We start from the raw sequence: 21592 nt of genomic DNA, 5'->3' as shown, positions 1-21592 counted from the left end.
CTATATCAGATTCTGGATTTATAAGAACCATTTTTCTTTGAGTTTTAGAGGAAGCATTAACACCTCTTGTAAGTGTGCAAGAAAATTATAAAATAACGTCTTGATTTGAAATCTTAAATCTGTAGATTTTCACCCGAGAAGTAAAATCTGGAAATTTTACATTGAGTTTCAAACAATTTTCATGATCAGTGCGCATTCTATACTCTCAAGAAGTGAAATCGGTCTATATGGAGGCATTACCAAACCGATAAAAAACTAATCCGATACACGTTTTTGTGAGTCTAATATACCAGAATATTCACAATTTCCGGTAAATCGGATAAAAATTACGGTTTCTAGAAACCCAAGGAGTTAAATCGGGAGATCGTTCTTATGGGGGCTATACTAAAATATGGACCGATACTCACCGTTTTCGGCACACCTCTTTATGACCCGAAAATTCTTCTAGATTTCCCCTTTCAGGCAAATAGGATAAAAACTTCGGATTGTAGAGGCCCATGAAGTAAAATCGGGAAATGAGTCTATTTGGGGGCTATACCAAAATATGGACCGATACTCACCATTTTCGGCACACCTCTATATGGTTCTAAAATACATCTAGATTTCCAATTTCAGAGAAATTGGATAAAAACTACGGCTTCCATAAGCCCAAGACCCCAAACCGGGAGATCGGTCTATATGGGGGCTATACCAAAACATGGACCGATACCCACCATTTTTGGCACACCTCTTTATGGTCATACAAAACCACTAGATTTCAAATTTCAGGCAAATTGGATAAAAACTACGATTTCTATAAGACCAAGGCCCCAAATCGGGAGGTCAGTTTATATGGGAATTATATCAAAACCTTGACCGATATAGCCTATCTTCGGACTTGACCAGCTTGCAGACAAAGGTTTGTGCAAAATTTCAGCACGATTGCTCTATTATTGAAGACTGTAGCATGATTACAACAGACAGACAGGCAGACAGACGGACATGGTTATATCGGGATAGAATTTCTCCCTGATCAAAAATATATATACTTTATATAGACGCAAATCGATATTTCGATGTGTTACAAACGGAATGACAAACTTATTATACCCCCAACACCATTCTATGGTGGTGTGCATAAAAATGAAATTTTTACAATATTTTCTATAGAACAAACATTTTGACCAAGTTTTCCAAAGAACTAAAATTTCGACCAAATTTTCCATAGCAATTAAATTTTGATAAAATTCTCTATAGAAATAAAACTTTGACAAATTTTCTATGGAAATAAATTTTGACAAAATTTTCTATATTAATAAACTTTTGACAAAATTTGTTATAGAAATAAAATTTTGACACAATTTTCAACAAAAATAAAATTTTGACAAAATTTTCTAGAAATAAACTATTGACAAATTTTTCTAAAAATGAAAGTTTCACAATATTTTCTATAGAACTAAAATTTTGACCAAATTTTCCCAAGAACTAAAATTTCGATCAAATTTTCCATAGCAGTAAAATTGTGACAAAATTCTCTATAGGAATGAAACTTTGACAAAATTTTCTATAGAAATAAATTTTGACAAAATTTTCTATATTAATAAACTGTTGACAAAATTTTCTATAGAAATAAAATTTTGACAAAATTTTCTATAAAAATAAACTTTGGACAAATTTGTCTATAAAAATGAAATTTTGACCAAATTTTCTCAAGAAATAAAATTTCCACAAAATTTTGTATAGCAATAAAATTTTGACAAAATTCTCTATAGGAATAAAACTTTGACAAAATTTTGTATAGAAATAAATTTTGAAAAAATTTTCTATATTAATAAACTGTTGACAAAATTTTCTATAGAAATAAAATTTTGACACAATTTTCGATAGAAATAAAATTTTGACACAATTTTCTATAGAATTAAAATTTTGACAAAATTTTCTAGAAATAAATTTTTGACAAATTTTTCTATACAAATGAAATTTTCACAATATTTTTTATAGAACTAAAATTTTGCAAAATTTTCCTTGGTAATACAATTTTGACAAATTTTTCTATATTAATAACATTTTGACACAATTTTCAATAGAAATACAATTTTGACAAAATTTTCTATAGAAATAAACTTTTGACAAACGTGTCTATAAAAATTAAATTTTTACGGTAATTCAATTGTACTAAAATTTTGATCAAATTGTCCATAGCAATAAAATTTTGAAAAAATATTCTATAGGACTAAATTTTGATAAAATTTTTTATAGAAATAAATTTTGACAAAATTTTCTATAGAAAAAAATTTTGACACAATTTTCTATAGAAATAAAATTTTGGCAAAAATTCTCTATAGGAATAAAATTGTTACAAAATTTTCTATAGAAATAAATTTTGACAAAATTTTCTATAAAAATGAAATTTTCACAATATTTTCTATAGAACTAAAATTTTGACAAATTTTTCCATGGTAATACAATTTTGACAATTTTTTTTTAATAATATAACATTTTGACACAATTTTCAATAGAAATACAATTTTGACAAAATTTTCTATAGAAATAAACTTTTGACAAACGTGTCTATAAAAATTAAATTTTTGCAGTAATTCAATTGTACTAAAATTTTGACCAAATTGTCCATAGCAATAAAATTTTGAAAAAAATATTCTATAGGACTAAATTTTGATAAAATTTTTTATAGAAATAAATTTTGACAAACTTTTCTATAGAAATAAATTTTGACACAATTTTCTATAAAAATAAAATTTTGACAAAATTTTTAATAAAAATGAAAGTTTTACAATATTTTCTCTAGAACTAAAATTTTGACCAAATTTTCCCAAGAACTAAAATTTCGATCAAATTTTCCATAGCAGTAAAAGTTTGACAAAATTCTCTATAGGAATAAAACTTTGACAAAATTTTCTATAGAAATAAATTTTGACAAAATTTTCTATATTAATAAACTTTTGACAAAATTTTCTATAGAAATAAAATGTTGACAAAATTTTCTATAAAAATAAACTTTTGACAAATTTGTCTATAAAAATGAAATTTTGACAATATTTTCTATAGAACAAACATTTTGACCAAATTTTCTCAAGAACTAAAATTTCGACAAAATTCGCTATAGGAATAAAACTTTGACAAAATTTTGTATAGAAATAAATTTTGAAAACTGTTGACAAAATTTTCTATTGAAAAAAAATTTTGAAACAATTTTCTATAGAAATAAAATTTTGACAAAATTTTCTAGAAATAAACTTTTGACAAATTTTTCTACAAAAATGAAATTTTCACAATATTTTATATAGAACAAAAATTTTGACAAAATTTTCCATGGTAATACAATTTTGACAAAATTTTCTATATTATTAACATTTTGACACAATTTTCAATAGAAATAAAATTTTGACAAAATTTTCTATAGAAATAAAATTTTGACGAAATTTTCTATAGAAATAAAATTTTGACAAAATTTTCTATAGAAATAAACTTTTGACAAACGTGTCTATAAAAATGAAATTTTTACGGTAATTCAATTGTACTAAAATTCTGACAAATATTTTGACAAAATCTTCCCAAGAACTAAAATTTCGATCAAATTTTCCATAGCAATAAAATTTTGACAAAATTCTCTATTAGAATAAAACTGTGACAAAATTTTCTATAGAAATAAATTTTGACAAAATTTTCTATAAAAATGAAATTTTGACAATATATTAATAAAGTGTTGACAAAATTTTCTATAGAAATAAAATTTTGACACAATTTTCTATAGAAATAAAATTTTGACAAAATTTTCTAGAAATAAACTTTTGACAAATTTTTCTATAAAAATAAAATTTTCACAATATTTTATATAGAACTAAAATTTTGACAAAATTTTCCATGGTAATACAATTTTGACAAAATTTTCTATATTAGTAACATTTTGACACAATTTTCATTAGAAATAAAATTTTGACAAAATTTTCTATAGAAATAAAATTTTGACAAAATTTTCTATAGAAATAAACTTTTGACAAACGTGTCTATAAAAATGAAATTTTTACGGTAATTCAATTGTACTAAAATTTTGACCAAATTGTCCATAGCAATAAAATTTTGACAAAATTTTCTATAGGTCAAAATTTTGACAAAATTTTCTATAGAAATAAATTTTTGACAAAAATTTTCTATATTAATAAACTGTCGACAAAATTTTCAATAGAAATAAAATTTTGACACAATTTTCAATAGAAATAAAATTTTGACAAAATTTTCTAGAAATAAGCTTTTGACAAGTTTTTCTATAAAAATGAAATTTTCACATGCTAATACAATTTTGACAAAATTTTCTATATTAATAACATTCTGACAAAATTTTCTATAGAACTAAAACTTTGACCAAATTTTGACAACATTTTGTATAGAAATTAGGTTTTGACACAATTTTCTACAGAAATACAATTTGATAAAATATTCTTTAGAAATAAACTTTTGACAAAATTTTATTTCTAGATAGAGAACCCTAATCCGCCCATCAAAAATTATAAGTTTTTTCTCTAGGTATACATCTCCTTTTACCTTATTGCTACAACACCATGGCTAACTCTGGTATGAATTTTAGTATATGCAATATACTAAAACTAAAAAAAATATGAAACTTTGTAAGTTTCAAGTGACAGTTATGAGTAGTTTGGAAATTACTATTGTTTGTTTGCTAACACTACACCTTAGTGGATAGTGAGATATTGTAATATCGCTTACCGGATGTAATATTGTGTAGTTGTGTTGGGGGGAGCAGTGCACACAAGTACACTTCATATTTTATGAAAATCATTGTGGAATATTTTTCCCAAATGCAAAAAAAAAAAAAAAAACAACAACAGGTAATCTAATGGCAATGATACCTTTCCGAATATGAGGACCAGTACCCAACACAAATGTTGGAGTGTGTTGGCTGGCTGGTTGTTTGGTATTTATGATGACACTGTATGTCAGACATTGTTTAAAGGAATTTTATTTGTTAGCGGAAACAATGACATCATAAAAAGTTTATATTACTTTTCCTCCCCTCTCCGACCCTACATAACAACTTCTCAAAAATATAAATAAACTTACGCTATATATCCTGTTGTTATTTTATATTATGCTTATATTGATGCTTAGTAGTAATTTTGCAATTTTATTTACGAAAAAACAAAAATGAATGAAGAATCAAATAGGAGGGCTATTAGATTAGCAATGTCTGTCTGTGAACATAGTTTTGCCTCAGATGATTAGGAACAATTAAGTCTTTTGGGTCAGAATAAATCACTGGTGATTTTGGAAGAAATCGGTTCAGATTTGGTTATAGTTTTTTTTTCATGTCTTTATCTGACCGCAGATGCCAGAGTATCACCCTGATTTGCTTCAAATTTTGCACAATCAGTATAATTAACAATAGTGTTGTCAAGTGTTATAAATTTGATTGAAATTAATTCAGCGGTTGTCTTTTATTTGACGGGATTGGGCTACACGCACACAGAGAAGGAATATGATTGCCTCAAACATGTTTCAAGGGCAAAATGTTATTTTTGGATGGTGACCATGTAACATGTTTATCGCAAAAATGTTGTTTTCTCGCCAAACATAACATGTTTTCCGAAAACAGCTACATAATTTCCGAGAAAATAACATGATTGCGATAAAAATGTTACATGGTCACCATCCAAAAATAATATTTTGCTCTTGATAAATGTTTGAGATGATCCCTGGGTGCGGTTGCCACTCGTGCTAAAAATAATCCACAAAAATTTGAAGAAAATTTTACCAAAAATCTACAAACTTAAAAAAATTTTATTTTGAAGATTTTGATCAAATTTTTGTGGTTAGTATGAAAAAAAATGGGTTTCTTCGAAAGCAATGTTTTATTATTTTATTTTAGAAGTATATTTATAACATATTTTGATCTCTCCTACCAGCGGCAATTTTTTTGGGTATATAAATATTCCTTTGAGTTATAAATACTTATATATTTTAAATTTATATATTTTAAATGTTATATGGCAATATTAAAAATAAGTTATTGATAGTTTATCAAAGGAATTTATATGGTAAAAGTAGGATTAAAGTTTTCTTTAACTATTTTGCATATGGGGGATAGGATTTTAGCTTGTACGATCAAAGAATAGCTACTACTTCTACAAAATGAATTTTTATAGCATTGGATTTATGCTCTAACACGAAAATTAAAAAATTTAAAGATATTGAATTTATGAAAAATTTTGACAAAATTTTATTTGTATAAAAATTTTTGTCAAAAATTAACTTCTACTGAAAATGTTGTCAAAATTTTTACTTCTGCAGAAAATTTTGTAAAAACTTTATTTCAATAGAAAATTAGTTTATTTTATTTCTGTAGAAAATTTTCTCAAAAATCAAATTCAAAAAAGTTCAAATTTCCTATAAAATTTATTTCTATAAAAAATTTTGCGCAAATTGAAGTACCTCTTTGTGGGAGAGGAATATTTTGCCAAATCGAATAAAACTTTAAGAATTCCACCAATCTACCAAACAATAAAAAATCTACCATTTTTGGTAGAATTCTACAAACTTTTGCCACCGTGTTTGGCCCTTATTTTGCTATCTGTCAACTGACAGCTCTATCATAAAGCTTGACATTTTCGAGAACATACGTACTCAGAAACGTTTGCATTACGAGCGCTATTTGTGTTGTTAACAGCAACTTAAAAGATTCATCTCGCCCAAAAATGAAATTAAATCATGAACATTTTGGAGCGAATATTTTTTTACAACTTTCGAATTAACTCAACAATAGTGCATCGATGATGCCAATTGAATTTTTATCGATGAAGATCCGTCAAAAACCAATCTTTATCGATAGTACGTCGCTCCAAAATGGATTTTGTGAAGGTCGTCAAAAATCAATTATTGTTCCAGATAACATTGATGCTGTGCGCCAACTGATATTGCAAGATCTTCATGTGACCTATCGTGATATTAAGACATCCTTTGGCATTAGTGGGACCAGCATACGCATAATTGTCAATTGTTAACAAGTACATAAGATTCGGCCTGGCCGAACTTACGTACCCTCCATCATGGATTGCGTAGAAACTTCTACGAAAGACTGTCATCCACAATCGGTATCTTAAAACTTCTTAACATCGTTTTCTAATATATACCATACGTGGTATATATTAGACAAAAAAGGCATGTACACGTAAGTCTACAAATAATTACGAATCGATATGGACTTTTGCACGGTACGTAAAGAGCCAGAATTGCAATATGGGGGTCGCTTATATGGGGGCTATATACAATTATGAACTTGATATGGACCAATTTTTTTGTGATTGGGGATCGATTTATCTGTAGACCGATATGGACCTAGTTAGGCATGGTTGCCATATACTAGCAAAATGTACCAAATTTCAACTGACTCGGATGAAATTTGCTCCTCCAAGAGGCTCCAAAGCCAAATCTCGGGATCGGTTTATATGGGGGCTATATATGATTATGGACTGATATGGACCACTTTTGGCATGGTTGTTAAATATCATATACTACCACCAAGTACCAAATTTCAACCACATCGGATGAATTTTGCTTCTCCAAAAGGCACCGGAGGTCAAATCTGGAGATCGGTTTATATGGGCGCTCTATATAATTATGGACTGATATGAAACAATTTCTGCATGGTTGTTGGATACCATATACTAACATCACGTACCAAATTTCAACCGAATCGGATGAATTTTGCTTTTCCAAGGGGCTCCGGAGGTCAAATCTGGGGATCGGTATATATGGGTGCTATATATAATTATGGACCGATTTCGACCAATTTTTGCATGGGCATTTGAGACCATATATTAACACCACGTACCAAATTTCAACTGAATCAGATGAATTTTGGCCTTCCAAGACGCTCCGGAGTTCAAATCTGGTGATCGGTTTATATGGGGGCTATATATAGTTATGGACCGATTTCGACCAATTTTTGCATGGGTATTTGAGACCATATATTAACACCACGTACCAAAGTTCAACTGAATCAGATGAATTTTGGTCTTCCAAGAGGCTCCGGAGTTCAAATCTGGTGATCGGTTTATATGGCGGCTATATATAATTATGGACCGATTTCGACCAATTTTTGCATGGGTATTTGAGACCATATATTAACACCACGTACCAAATTTCAACTGAATCAGATGAATTTTGGTCTTCCAAGAGGCTCCGGAGTTCAAATTTGGGGATCGGTTTATATGGCGGCTACACGCTCACAAAAAATCGCTTCTGTAACATATACTCCCAAACATATTTTGCTTCAAGCATATATATTTTTGGGTATTGCCCAAACATTTATATGTTTGATCTCTTCCAATATATAATATGTTTGAAAGCATATTGGTCTAAACAATATATGTTTGGGTAGTCTAAGTTCCAAACATTTTGTATTTTTGCATCCAAATTCAATAATGTTGTCTTCCAAAAACAATATGTTATTATGTGAACATATAATATGTTTGGAAGCATTTTGCACCCAAAAATATTATATGCTTAAAAAAAAATTCTCCCAAACAATATTGTGCTCAAAATTTTATTTATTTATTTATATATTTACAATCATAATGAATTATGAAAATAAACAGGTAATATAGGTGCTAACAACATAGGTTTTCGACCTGAATGCTCAAAATTTTGTTTCTGCTCAATTGTATATTCCCCCACATCTTTCTCACTTCCACGAGATTTTTTAGTTCTTAGCACCTTTTTCTGTAATACAAACATTGTAGAAGAAATTATTCAATTGTATGATTTTTTTTATTTTAATTTTACCTTTTGCCGGACGGGGATTCGAACAGCGGACCACACAGTTTGTAAGGATCAAAGAAGTAGCTGATCAATTGCCCAAGGAAAAATAAAATGTTAATGTTGTAATAACAAGCAACAACCACCAACTTAATTCAATATCGCTCCCTGTTAAATAGCGCTCCAAGCTACTAAACACATATATGTTTATAGGTTATTTCTAAATTAATATATGTTTGCATCCAAGCATATTATATTTACAAACATTTTATGTCCCAAACATAATATATTCTAACATATTAACATATATGTCCCAAACATGTTATGCTAGTTTATGAACATTATATGCTTGCACTCAAAAATAATGTGTTTAAAAATTTGTGTTCCAAACATATAATGTTTATAGCCAAACATATGAAAAACAGTCTTTTTCATCCGTGTATATATAATTATGGACCGATATGGACCATTTTTTGCATGGTCATTAGAGACCATATACTAACACCATGTACCAAAATTAAGTCGGATAGGATGAAATTTGCTTCTCTTAGAGGCTCCGCAAGCCAAATCGGGGGATCGGTTTATATGGGGGCTATATATAATTATACACCAATGTGGACCAATTTTTGCATAGTTGTTAGTGACCATAACTAACACCATGTACCAAATTTCAGCCGGATCGGATAAAATTTGCTTCTCTTAGAGGCTCCGCAAGCCAAATCGGGGGACCGGTTGATATGGCGGCTATATATAATTATTGCCCGATGTGGACCAATTTTTGTATGGTTGTTAGAGATCATATGCTGACACCATGTACCAAATTTCAGCCGGCTCGGATGAAATTTTCTTCTCTTAGAGGCTCCGCAAGCCAAATCTGCGGATCCGTTTTATATGGGGCTATATATAATTATGGATCGATGTGGACCAATTTTTGCATGGTTTTTAGAGATCATATGCTGACACCATGTACCAAATTTTAGCCGGATCGGATGAAATTTGCTTCTCTTTGAGGGTCTGCAAGCCATATTTGGGGTTCCGTTTATATGGGGGCTATACGTAAAAGTAGACCGATATGGGCCATTTGCAATACCATTCGACCTACATCAATAACAACTACTTGTGCCAAGTTTCAAGTCGATAGCTTGTTTCGTTCGGAAGTTAGCGTGATTTCAACAGACGGACGGACGGACGGACATGCTCAGATCGACTCAGAATGTCACCACGACCCAGAATATATATACTTTATGGGGTCTTAGAGCAATATTTCGATGTGTTATAAACCAAATGACAAAGTCCTATGGTACAAATTGTACTTGGATCCAAAGATGTTAACCTTCCTTTAAGCATTTTGGTATTTATTCCGAGCCAAAGATGCTGCTTCTTTAAAATAGGGACAACTTGTAGGGAGCTATTGAAATTTAGAATTAGAATCTCAAATATCATTTTCTCGAATACATAAAAATTAGCTAAAAACTCCAGTTAGAACTGGTATATTTCAAAGGATAAAATATTTTCTTAATTTAAAAAAATACACCAAATACTCATAATCATTAAAATACCCTACGGGAAATTGGTGCAAATTGCTACTGCTTTTAAATAGTCGCTTGATATAAATATCTTATTGGATCTACACATTTAGTGAAGTAGAATTACCTATTGTTCAATATATTTTAAAAGCTTTTCATTTCTGGTGCGATTCGGATAACCAAACTGAAACAGATTCCTAAGAGTTTGTCCGAGACTGATTCATGAGGACCTGTCTATGAAGTGCTACTACTAAAATGTCCCAGGACGTGTCCTAAGGAACGAGTCCAATACGTGTCCTAAAGAGTAAATTTACCACGTCAATGACAAACCCATGTTAAAGTGACCGGTCCCTTCCATACGTCTTGATCAGAACTAGAACTGGTCCATGCACACCAGGGACTAGTCCTGTACCGATCCTGTGGTTGATCCATTTCCCGTAGGTTATGTATTAGAATATTTGATGCTTTTTATACCATCCACCGTAGGATGGGGGGGTATATTAACTTTGTCATTCCGTTTGTAACACATCGAAATATTGCTCTAAGACCCCATAAAGTATATATACTCTGGGTCGTGGTGAAATTCTGAGTCGATCTGAGCATGTGCGTCCGTCCGTCTGTCTGTTGAAATCACGCTAACTTCCGAACGAAACAAGCTATCGACTTGAAACTTGGCACAAGTAGTTGTTATTGATGTAGGTCGGATGGTATGGCAAATGGGCCATATCGGTCCACTTTTACGTATAGCCCCCATATAAACGGACCCCCAAATTTGGCTTTCGAGGCCTCTAAGAAAAACAAATTTCATCCGATCTGGCTGAAATTTGGTACATGGTGTCAGCATATGATCTCTAACAACCATGCAAAAATTGGTCCACATCGGACCAATTATATATAACCCCCATATAAACCGATCCCCCGATTTGGCTTGCGGAGCCTCTAACAGAAGCAAATTTCATACGATCCGGCTGAAATTTGGTACGTGGTGTAGGTATACGGTCTCTAACAACTGTGCAAAAATTGGTCCACATCGGTACATAATTATATATAGCTCCCATATAAACCGATCCCCCGATTTGGCTTGCGGAGCCTCAAAGAGAAGCAAATTTCATCCGATCCGGCTGAAATTTGGTACATGGTGTTAGTATATGGTCTCTAATGACCATGCCAAAAATGGTCCACATCAGTACATAATTATATATAGCCCCCATATAAACCTATCCTCCGATTTGGCTTGCGGAGCCTCTAAGAGAAGCAAATTTCATCCGATCCGGCTGAAATTTGGTACATGGTGTTAGTATATGGTCTCTAATGACCATGCCAAAAATGGTCCATATCGGTTCATAATTATATATAGCCGCCATGTAAACCGATCACCATATTTGACCTCCGGAGCCTCTTGGAAGACCAAAATTCATCTGATTCAGTTGAAATTTGGTACGTGATGTTAGTATATGCTATCCAACAACCATGCAAGAATTGGTTCATATCAGTCCATAATTATATATAGTCTCGTATAAACCGGTCCATCCGATCTGGTTGAAATTTGGTACGTGGTGGTAGTATATGATATTTAATAGCCATGCCAAAAGTGGTCCATATCAGTCCATAATCATATATAGCCCCCATATAAACCGATCCCGAGATTTGGTTTTGGAGTCTCTTGGATGAGCAAATTTCATCCGAGTCAGTTGAAATTTGGTACATTGTGCTAGTATATGGCCGTTGACAACCATCCCAGCAAAAAAAAAAAAGATGAATTTAACATGGGTATGTCATAGGACGGAAGTTCTCCATTTCAACAGCCGTTGCACTGAATTTGCACCACTTCCTTAGGTGTGATCCGAATTCAATGTTTTGGATGTAACTTAAAAAATTCTGTGATATTTTGTCAAATAAATAATCTTTATATTTTTTATAATTTTTAATGGATTCTAACGCACGTCAGAAACGTTTGACCTGAAATATTTTCAAAAAATCACAATTTTTTCAGATTGGATTTAGCATTTGTTTCGACAAAATTTAAATGATTTGTACCATTTTATGCAAACCAAGTTATAAAAAATTGAATTAAAAGAACTTCCTGGGTAGTTAAAATAAAGAACATCACTGGGAGTGCATCTTCTGGAAGTGCTTTTAAAGTTGTGCCTTTGGAAGAACTTTAAAATTTTTTTGCTGGGATGCCTAACTAGGTCTATATCGGTCTATAGTTATATATAGCCCTCAGATAAATCGATCCCCAATCACAAAAAATTGGTCCATGTCAAGTTCATAATTGTACACACAAAAAAAGTTCACGAAAATTTTTCCAATTAAAATTTTAATTAAGTTTTAAAAAATATTCAATTAAAAATTTAATTGATTCAACAAATTTTTTAATTGAAACAAAAATCACTCACAAAAATAATAGTATCAATTAATTTTTTAATTGGATCAATTAACTTTTTAGTTGACCTTCAATTAATTTTTTAATTGATACTATCATTTCTGTGATTGAAGACATTTAAATTAAAAATTAATTGGATCAATAAATTCGTGATTGAATCAGAAAAAAATTTTTTTTGTGTGTATATAGCCCCCCATATAAGCGACCCCCATATTTCAATTCTGGCTCTCTACCACGTATGGACTAACTCACAATTTAGAAAACGATGTTAAAAAGTTTTAAGATACCACAACCCAAGTAATTTGATTGTGGATGACAGTCTTTCGTAGAAGTTTCTACGCAATCCATGGTGGAGGATATATAAGATTCGGCCTGGCCGAACTTACGGCCCTATATACTTGTTATCCTTTATCTAATCAGTCAATATCTCTGTTAATTTTAAGATTATTTTTTAAATTACAAAAAAATATTATTCACTTGAGGGGAAATCGCTTTATTTCAAAGACATATGACTTTAAGGGAGATTCGTGTCGTAATTTTAAAATTTTTATAGCAATAAGTATGCATTTTCTTCCTTTTAAAATTTCTTTATTTTAAAGATATATGCCCTTTATCTAAATTGAAGTTGCATAATCTTTAGTTATATGTTTTTTTCAGTATATTGAAATATTTGCATTTTGTTACACTTATTTATGACATTTAAATTTTGAAACAAAGAAAATTCAATTGAATTTTTTTTTGTTTTATTCATAATTGAAACACATCCCTATTCAACTGAAAAGTGCTTATTTGTTTGTTATTTCCAATAAATAATTTCTGGAATTTCGCTAGTTATTTTTCATGCTCCATTTCCATTTTATCTGGTTATCAAATCGCACTTGGATGTAATCCCCCAAACCGTGCTCAACCTTTCTCATTTTTTTTTGTCTTATCTTTAATTAGTTCTCCTTTTTTTGTGAATTTATATTTCCCGTTTTCAAGCAATGGCATAAGAAAAATCAATTTTCTTTGCAATCTTCACGTGGATGGATTCGTTTTTCTTAAATTTTTAATTAAAAACCCCTAAACGTTTTACCCAATTAACCATTTTGACTTTGGTATGCAAATTAAATTGTATTATGGTTCTGGGTTGTGTCTGTGGTCTGGCACCAATGCTCTAGCATCGAATGCTACTGCTGTTGCCATTCGTTGATGGTGGGATGGGGGAAAAAGGGGTTTCAAGGCTTTTGGGTATTATGGGAAAACAAGAGAGATGGGGAGAGCGGGAGAGAAAGAGAAGCGAGTAAGTATACCCTAAAGAAATGACGATCTGATGCTGTTGCTGTAGCAATGCATTTTGCAGTTTGCTGCTAATTTATTCAAAGTACTTGTCTTTAGTATCAAAAGAATACTCTCATATAAACGCACACACACACACCCTCACAAAGTTATACACGCATACATCACCCACTCATTGAAGACGTTGTTGAATTTTTAAAATCCATGCTCACACACAAAGTAAAATTGCCCATCACATCACTGCCGTAGTCTGAGACACACCAAGAGCATCAGGCAAACAAGGCAACCAACGAACAACCACACCAACTCAACTCAAGTCCTAAGTCATTTCATGCGAATGTGAGCCTTTTTAAGCTTCAAACATAATGAAATGATGCCTTCGCCATTGTTGCTTTGTGGTGAGAAGAGATGGCTGGCTTTGCCTGTTGACGACGACGATTTGAGTGTAAAAGGAAAGGCCTCTCATTTCATCAGATTACTGTCAGCACTCTTTTGCAAAATAATGAAATAGTGCTTCGTTCGTTCGTCTTTGTCATAGAAAATGCAACCTCGTTTACAGGAAATCATCAATGAGAACAGCCACCAATCCATATATTAAGATTGTTGAGAACTAGCAACGTATATACAAAGTGGCTAAGAAGCATTGTAAGCAAATTCAAGAAACCGCTCGTATGACGGCTAACAGATTTATTTTACCGTTACAGGTTACATTTTATTGCTTAGAAAAAACATTTGGAGCTATTGCACTCAGAAATAAAGTTTTTCGTGATGAAATTCAAGGGTTTTGACAAAATGTTCTCTAGAATTAAATTTTGACAACATTTTCTATAGAAATAAGATGTTGCCAAATTTTCCATAGAAACAGTGTTGCCAGAATTGTTTCACCAAAAACCGTTAGATTTGCCCAAAAAATAGCTAAAAACAAGTATATACGGCCGTAAGTTCGGCCAGGCCGAAGCTTATATACCCTCCATCATGGATTGCGTAGAAACTTCTTCTAAACACTGCCATCCACAATCGAATTACTGAAGTTGCGGTAACGCTTGCCGATGGCAAGGTATCTTAAAACCTCCTAACACCATCTTCTAAATTGTATGTAAGTCCATACGTGATATATATTAAATCAAAAAAGATCGATCCAATACGTATATAATTCAGTTTGACAAAGTAGACATAAAATTTTCTATAGAAATAAACTTTTGACAAAATTTTCTATAGAAATAAAATCTTGGTAGATTATTTGTGGCTCGAGTGGCAACCATGATTATGAACCGAACAAAATTTGAACAAAATTTTCTATGAAATAAAATTTTGACAAAATTTTCTATAAAATTAAAATTTTGAAAATAATGAAAATTTTATTATGAACCGAATAAAATTTTAACAAAATTTCTCTAGAAATAAAATTTTGACAAAATTTTCTATAAAATAAAATTTTGGTAGATTATTTTTGGCTCTAGTGGCAACCATGATTATGAACCGATATGGACCAATTTTTGTGTGATTGGACCAATTTTGGTATGGTTGTTAGCGACCATATACTAACACCACGTTCCCAATTTGAACCGCATCGGATGAATTTTGCTCCTCCAAGAGGCTCCGGAGGTCAAATCTGGAGAACGTTTTATATGGGGGCTATATATAATTATGGACCGATATGGACCAATTCTGGCACGGTTGTTAAAGATCATATACTAACACCATGTTCCAAATTACAACCGACTTGGATGAAATTTGCTTCTCTTGGAGACTTCGCAAGCCAAATCTGGGATCGGTTTATATGGGGGCTATATATAATTATGAACCGATGTGGACCAATTTTTGCATGGTTGTTAGAGACCATATACCAACATCATGTACCAAATTTCAGCCGGATCGGATGAAATTTGCTTCTCTTTGAGGCTCCGCAAGCCACATCTGGGGACCGGTTTATGTGGGGGTTATATATAATTATGGACCGATGTGGACCAATTTTTGCATGATTGTTAGAGACCATATACTAACACCATGTACCAAATTTCAGCCGGATCGGATGAAATATGCTTCTCTTAGAGGCTCCGCAAGCCAAATCTGGGGATCGGTTTATATCGGTTTATTATATATAAAATTTGGCATGGTTATTAGCGGCCATATACTAACACCACGTTGCAAATTTCAACCGGATCAGATGAATTTTTCTTCTCCAAGAGACTCCGGAGATCAAATCTGGAGAACGGTTTATATGGGGGCTATATATAATTATGGACCGATAAGGACCAATTCCTGTCCATATCGTGTTTGTTAGAGACCACATACTAACACCATGTTGCAAATTTCAACCGGATCGGATGAATTATGCTTCTCCAAGAGACTCCGGAGATCAAATCTGTAGAACGGTTTATATGGGGGTTATATATAATTATGGACCAATATGGACCAATTCTTGCATGGTTGTTAGAGACCATATACTAACACCACGTACCAAATTCCAACCGGATCGGATAAATTTTGCTCCTGCAGGAGGCTCGGGAGGTCAAATCTGGCGATCGGTTTATATGGGGGCTGTATATAAATATGGACCGATATGGACCAATTCTTGCATGGCTGTTAGAGACCATATACTAACACCACATACCAAATTTCAACCAAATCAGATGAAACTTGCTTCTCTTAGAAGGTCCGCAAACCAAATCTGGGAATCGGTTTATATGGGGGCTATATATAATTATGGACCGATATGGACCAATTTTGGCATGGTTGTTAAAGAATATATATCAACACCACGTACCCAGTTTCAACCGGATCGGATGAATTTTGCCCCTCTAAGAGGCTCCGGAGGTCAAATCTGGGGATCGGTTTATATGGGGGCTATATATAATTATGGACCGATATGGACCAATTTTTGCATGGTTGCTAGAGACCATATACTAACATCATGTACCAAATTTCAGCCGGATCGGATGAAATTTGCTTCTCTTTGAGGCTCCGCAAGCCAAATCTGGGGATCGGTTTATATGGGGGTTATATATAATTATGGACCGATGTTGACCAATTTTTGCATGATTGTTAGAGACCATATACTAACACCATGTACCAAATTTCGGATGAAATTTGTTTCTCTTAGAGGCTCTGCAAGCCAAATCGGGGGATCGGTTTATTTGGGGGTTATATATAATTATGGACCGATGTGGACCAATTTTTGCATGGTTGTTAGAGACCATATACTAACACCATGTACCAAATTTCAGCCGGATCGGATGAAATTTGCTTCTCTTAGAAGCCTGGCAAGCCAAATTTGGGGGTCCGTTTATATGGGGGCTATACGTAAAAGTGGCATCCGACCTACATCAATAACAACTACTTCTGCCAAGTTTCTAGTCGATAGCTTGTTTCGTTCGGAAGTTAGCGTGATTTCAACAGACGGACGGACGGACATGCTCAGATCGACTCAGAATTTCACCACGACCCAAAATATATATAATTTATGGGGTCTTAGAGCAATATTTCGATGTGTTACAAACGGAATGACAAAGTTAATATTCCCCCCATCCTATGGTGGAGGGTATAAAAAGTGTATATGAGTTATTTATATGATAACAACAGCTAAAATAGTGAATTAAACAATAGCTAAATATCAGAATTTGTTTTATTACTTGCTGGCAGACTTCAGGTCTTCGCGAGAAAAATTAATTGAATAAAATATTTTTATATTGATCAATAAAAAAAAAATATGACCTTCAATCAGCTGAAAAAGTTGTTACACGCTTCGATATTTTGGACCATTCCCGACGAGGCGCCGTCTTTAGATTGTCGAAACTTTGGTATTATTTAGTGCTTACTTAACTCTCCAAAATGGCTTGGGGGTTTTGTATGTTGACAGTATTGATATTGCGTGAATGAAGGCATATCAATCGTATATCGCATTTGAGTCCTGCAATAGTTTCGTCAACTATTGCAGGATGGGGGGTTTATAAACTTTGTCATTCCGTTTGTAACACATCGAAATATTGCTCTAAGACCCCATAAAGTATATATATTCTGGGTCGTGGTGAAATTCTGAATCGATCTGAGCATGTCCGTCCGTCCGCCTGTTGAAATCACGCTAACTTCCGAACGGAGCAAGCTATAGACTTGAAACTTGGCACAAGTAGTTTTTATTGATATAGGTGGGATGGTATTGTAAATGGGCCATATCGGTCTACTTTTACGTATAGCCCCCATATAAACCGATCCTCAGATTTGGCTTGCGGAGCCTCTACGAGAAGCAAATTTCATTCGAACAGGGTGAAATTTGGTACATGGTGTTAATATATGGTCCCCAACAACCATGCAAAAATTGGTCTACATCGGTCCATAATTATATATAGCCCCCATGGTCAAAAAATACCAGCCGTCTTCTTATAGTGACCAAAGTCATTTAATTGATTTTAAATAACAAAAATATGAAAGGACTCATTTAAAAAATCGTTTTTTTTTCAACTAAAGTTTTATTTTGTCAATAAAATTAGTCGAAATCGACTTTTTATAATCTTTAAATTCGACTGTTTGATTTATGATTTATAGAAAATAGTTTCAAAACGATATTAGAGAAACTCGATTAGTCGAAAGTTGACTTTATCAAATATTGAACAAACGACTTTTAATAAAATAACACCCAACTCAATTACGAAACCAAATGTCAGAAATCGACTCTACGACTACTCGATTTTTTGTCAATATATTTGTCAACAGTCGAAGACTCTTTGTAGTCTTCAAATCCGACTAATCGATTATGAATATAAAATAAGAAAATCGACTTTCCAGTGTATATTAAAAGTAGAATATTCCATAGTTTGTTATCGTCAAATTCGATTGAATTGAATTTTAATTATTTTATTAAATCGTGCTACATCGACCAATCAAATTTAAATGTTAGAGAAAATCGACTAAACGACTTTTTAAATTAGACAAATCGTTTAGACTTTAAAAAAAATTAAATTTGAATTTTGCATTCTAAAGATAATAAAAGCAGTCGAAGCCGATTTTTGTAATATAAATATCGGCTAAAGATATTACACTCGAAGATAGACTAATCGAATTTTTGTAAAAAAAAAAAAAATTGAAGTCGAATTTTTGTAACCTTCAAACTCTACTTAACGAATTTTGATACTTTTTATTAAATCGAGTCAAATCGTGCTATTATATTGACAAAAATTTCTATTCGTGTTTTGATAATGAACACAGTCCATTTGACTGGTAAGGAACCAATTAAAAATAGATTTTTGCATAAAAAAAGACAGCACGATAAACGCTGGCAAGTCGATTTTTCAATAACTGCAAATACCGAAAGTTGATTCTTTCTTAGTTTTGCCAAAAAACGAGGTTTCCTATTTTGAAAAAAAAAAAAAAAAATTTGGGAACATTTTTTTCAATCAAAATAGAAGATATAGTCTCTTTGAATCTTCATATTCCACTAATCGAATTTTTGTCCAAAAAATTAGAACTTGACCAACAACCATGCAAAAATTGGTCTACATCGGTCCATAATTATATATAGCCCCCATATAAACCGATCCCCAAATTTGGCTTGCGAATCCTCTACGAGAAGCAAATTTCATCCGATCCGGCTGAAATTTGGTACATGGTGTTAATATATGGTCCCCAACAACCCTACAAAAATTGGTCCACATCGGTCCGTAATTATATATAGCCCCCATATAAACCGATCCCCAAATTTGGCTTGCGAATCCTCTACGAGAAGCAAATTTTATCCGATCTGGCTGAAATTTGGTACATGGTGTTAGTATATGGTTCCTAACAACCATGCCAAAATTGGTCCACATCGGTCCATAATTATATATAGCCCCCATATAAACCGATCCCCCGATTTGGCTTGCGGAGCCTCTAAGAGAAGCAAATTTCATCCGAACAGGCTGAAATTTGGTACATGGTGTAAGTATATGGTCTCTAATGACCCCTCCAAAAATTGGTCCACATCGGTTCATAATTATATATAGCCCCCATATAAACCGATTACCAGATTTGACCTCCGGAGCCTTTTGGAAGACCAAAATTCATCTGATTCAGTTCAAATTTGGTACGTGGTGTTAATATATGGCCTCAAACACCCATGCAAAAATTGGTCGAAATAGGTGCATAATTATATATAGGCCTCATATAAACCGATCCCCAGATTTGACCTCCGGAGTTCCTTGCAAGAGCAAAATTTATCCGATTCGGTTGAAATTTGGTACGTGATGTTAGTATTTGATATTCAACAACCATGCAGGAATTGGTTCATACCAGTCCATAATTATATATAGCTCCCATATAAACCGATCCCAAGATTTGACCTCCGGTGCCTTATGGAGAAGCAAAATTCATCCGATCTGGTTGAAATTTGGTACGTGGTGGTAGTATATGATATTTAACAACCATGCCAAAAGTGGTCCATATCAGTCCATAATCATATATAGTCCCCATATAAACCGATCCAGATATTTGGTTTTGGAGCCTCTTGGAGGAGCAAATTTCATCCGAGTCAGTTGAAATTTGGTACATTGTGGTAGTATATGTCCGTTAACAGCCATGCCTAACTAGGTCTATATTGGTCTATAGTTATATATAGCCCTCAGATAAATCGATCCCCAATCACAAAAAAATTGGTCCATACCAAGTTCATAATTGTATATAGCCCCCCGCATATTTCAATTCTGGCTCTCTACATATCGTGCAAAAAGTCGATATCGATTCGTAATTATTTGTAGACTTACCTATGCACAACTTTTTTGTCTAATATATACCACGTATGGACTAACTCACAATTTAGAAAACGAAGTTAAGAAGTTTTAAGATACCACAACCCAAGTAATTCGATTGTGGATGACATTCTTTCGTAGAAGTTTCTACGCAATCCATGGTGGAGGGTACATAAGATTCGGCCTGGCCGAACTTACGGCCGTATATTAAATTAAATTGAATAAATTTTTTCTTGTGATTTTCCCCAAAACTGTCCTATTTCACAATACCTCTCTCAGTACATCATTGTAACGCTACTTATGCAAATTTGAAAATAACGTGTCTTTCTTGTTAATGCTTACCACTCTTATGCACTTCAACTTAGCCACATACTCACACATGGTAGCAAATGAATCTCATTTAGGAGTGTGTTTGTGTGTGTGCGTATGTGAATATTTATGTGGTTTGCTATGCTATGGAAGTGTATTTCACAAATGACAAGCTTATTCATTCAATATCAAGCAACATGTCATTTTTTTTGCCTCTACTACTTTCTAGCTACTATAGAAGCCAACAGCAACTGCTGCCTGGGCAGCAAAGAGCTGTTATTGGAGGCATACATTTCTGGAGAGAAGGCAAGAGAGGAAGAGTCGGAGAGTATTGCATGCTAGACTGAAATCCTATCACCATGCGCACCGCAGCAACATTACAACCTTACCACAAGCAGTTGAATAGATCTTTCAACACTTTGTATGACTTTCATCCCAAAATAAGGATGAAATGGTTGCCTTGGGGGTTTGTTCAAAGAGGGACAAGGGTCTTGATTCATGCAACCATAGACAATTGCTTAAAAATGCATGCATTTGATGATGCAAAGACGTATGGGCGTGTGTGTGTGTGTGTGTACTCATATGCAAATGCATATAGCCCTTCTTAC

The 21592-nt window shown here is 32.8% G+C and overlaps 1 protein-coding gene across 9 annotated transcripts in view; it reads right to left on the bottom strand.

The window, feature by feature from the left end:
- The window catches only part of bru3 (CUGBP Elav-like family member bruno 3), a 1184422-nt gene that overhangs the window by 489662 nt on the left and 673168 nt on the right, over nucleotides 1-21592 (bottom strand). The window lies entirely within an intron of this gene.

This window comes from Haematobia irritans, chromosome 4 (genome assembly GCF_050003625.1).
Source record: "Haematobia irritans isolate KBUSLIRL chromosome 4, ASM5000362v1, whole genome shotgun sequence".
Lineage (NCBI taxonomy): Eukaryota > Metazoa > Arthropoda > Insecta > Diptera > Muscidae > Haematobia > Haematobia irritans.
The sequence above is the reverse complement of the archived record's forward strand: the minus strand, read 5'-3'. Positions and strand labels throughout refer to the sequence as shown.